This window comes from Marmota marmota, unplaced genomic scaffold (assembly GCF_001458135.2).
Source record: "Marmota marmota marmota unplaced genomic scaffold, marMar, whole genome shotgun sequence".
Classification (NCBI taxonomy): Eukaryota; Metazoa; Chordata; class Mammalia; order Rodentia; family Sciuridae; genus Marmota; species Marmota marmota.
The window spans coordinates 31,585,566-31,588,491 of NW_026000249.1; the positions used below are offsets into that span (position 1 = coordinate 31,585,566).

General features: G+C 35.6%; 1 non-coding gene across 1 annotated transcript; it reads left to right on the forward strand.

Annotated features, from left to right (window-relative positions):
- The first annotated feature begins 211 nt into the window (after positions 1-211).
- Positions 212-284, forward strand: Trnaa-ugc. The gene has a single exon. It is a non-coding gene; the product is annotated as a tRNA-Ala (tRNA).
- Positions 285-2,926: the final 2,642 nt, after the last annotated feature.

Sequence of the window (2,926 nt, forward strand, 5' to 3'; positions counted from 1 at the left end):
AATGGCAGGGCTTTTGTCCCCCCAGATAAACTTTAGCTGCAGAAGGTGCCTTCTTCAGGAAGCCTAGCACTGTGGCATAGGCCTATAATCCCAGCAATTTAGGAGGCAGAGGCAGGAGGATCACAAATTCAAGGTCAGCCTTGGCAACTTAGTGAGACAGACCCTTGTCAACTTGTGAGAAACTCAAAATATAAACAGTATAAAAGGGGTTGGGGATATAGCTCAGTTGGTAGGGTGCTTGCCTTGCATGCACAAGGCCCTGGGTTCAATCCCCAGCACCCCCACCCACAAGCAATATAAAAGGTTGGGGATGTAGTTCAGCCATAAAGCCCCTCTGGATTCAATCTTCAGAAAAACAAAACAAAACAAAAAACCTGTAAGGAGTGATAAAGGGCTTGCTTCACTGATACGTAGACTTTTTTTTTTTTTTAAAGAAGATGGAGATCATTGTGTGTGTGTCTCTGTGTTTGTGGGGATTGAATCCTGGGGTGCTCTAATACAGAGCTACCTCCCCAGTTCCCCCTTTTTTTCCTCTCTCTTTGAGACAGAGTCTCTCTAAATTGCTCAGGCTAGCTCTGAACTTGTGATCCTCCTTCCTCAGCCTCCCAAGTGGCTGGGATTACAGGTGTGCATACACCACTATGCCTGGCTGCAATCATTCTTGAAATAAAGAGACTAGGGAACACGATTAAAACAAAAAAACACTTTTTTTTCAGTAGTGGGTATGAAACCCAGGGCCTCATACATGCTAAGCACTCTATCACTCAGCCACTCAAAATAGTTTTATGAGGTTTTTAGTAGATACCAAACAAGGGGAAAGTGAATTGAAAAAACAAAATTAGAAAGGACTAACTACATTCTCCCATTCTGCCTAGTTCCTTAATTCACTGATAAATGTGTCTTTAGGAGACAATGAACCCTAATTTTTCAGGAAATACAGGAATACTTCTTCTTGATTGATTAGTCCTATTCCTCTTCAAAGAAGGGTAGTGTCAGTGTGGATACCATTTACCTTTACAATGCCTGGAGCTCACATTACCTTTGGGTTTGGTGATCAATTTCCTTCATTCTAAGTCAGTTTGAGCCTTATTTCTGTTTGCTGGCTGGAAATAACCTGATACAGGTGTTCCCTACTTGATTAATATAAATTGGTTTTTGTATCATCTTTTGCTCACATACATACATAATTATTTATGTTGCATTCCTTGGCAACCAAGATTCTCAAAACATATCACACACAGTTAATCATGTTGATAATCTAATAATAAGACCCCAATAGGATTAACCTAAAGTCCTAAAATTCATAGGACTTGGTAAAATTCATAGGACTGCCAAAGAGGTCAGTCATTTATTCATCCATCAAGCAGTTATTGACAACCTACTATGCATCAAGCATTAAATAACATGAAGTCTACTGCACCCTAATTCTGTCCCTTTAAATTATATTTGAGTACAAAGAAAATAGGGCAATCTGTGATTATGCATATATTCATTACAAACTACTGCACAAATATTTGGCTCATAACTATGAGTTAAATGGTATGACATTTCTATGAGAAAATTAATTACTTGAACATGTGTTGTATAAAATATGTCAAATCATTTATTTGGATGTTGTAGATTGCATATTAGTTTTTCACCAGAGGAAATACATGAGAAATAAACATGAAATGCATGCTCTATACATTGTAAATGTCATGTTATGCCCAAGGGCTTTTTGCAAGTGAACAATTTTTTTCCAGATGAGGAAAGTGGCATCTGAAAGATCACAAGATCATAGATCCAAAGAGGGAGTTATTTTGCAATGAGTTCTTCATGCATTTAGAGGTTACACCTATTGATAACTTGTCTATTTAAAGATCATGCTTCTTACAAATAGCTATGTGTAAAGAATGGGTAGATTAATCATTTCAGATACCAAACTGTCATCTAAAATAGTTTGGAATTCTAACTGCATAGGAATATAAAAATTAAGGTTTATGGTGTGGTATGTGTACCTATGTTCTGATGCTTTTTATGGTTTCAACAATTTTGAAGCAGAAAGATCTATATAAAGATCTATAAGTTAGAGGTTGTAATAAATGCCACTTGAGATAAATGTATAATAGTACAATAAATGATGGTACACGGTACTACATTTTTAAAAAGATACAAGTAAAGTCAGATAGTGATACAAATAAAATGAATCCTTTCTTTTTTATTGAGGGCCAAAAACCTTCTAATAAATAGAAGAAACTTCCCCAGTGAAGTATATGGACTTTGCTCTGAATGCTCCAGAGGGAATATGCTTATTTAGTCAGGCAGAAAGCAGAATTTTCTCCGTATTAATATAGGTACAGGATAAGAGTAACATCCATCACATAAATTAACCATGTTATAGCAGATTTTCTTTATATTCTCTTTATATTCTGCTATAACCATGTTGTAGCAGGTTTTCTTTATATTCTCTTTGGTCTCAGGCCCCCAAATTCATCCTATAAAATATCTAAGCTTGCTTAATTAGAACATCTAATGTTGAACTTTGCATTCACTAAGTGGTATTTGTCACAGAATTTGCAAATGGCTTACTTTATTTCTAATTTTCTTGGTTTTATTACAACCATTGTCTAGACTGGAATTCTTTAAACACATTTGCATTGAGATTGTACCTTTTCTCTTGAGCATTTAGGTGCATTCCTTTGCTCTGATTCAGTCTTTTCCATGGGTAAATACCACTGCTATAATTGCAGAGGACAAGATGAGTTCACCAAGAGTAATGTGTGCACAGCCTGTTGGTATTTTGCTTTAGGAGGCAATGATAAGAACTTTTCTATGCAGACTTGGACAGAGCCCATGATTTGAGCTACTTTAAGTAGTGAAGGTGGAAGTCAAAGTTTTATATAATATATATATATATATATATATATATATATATAATATATATATA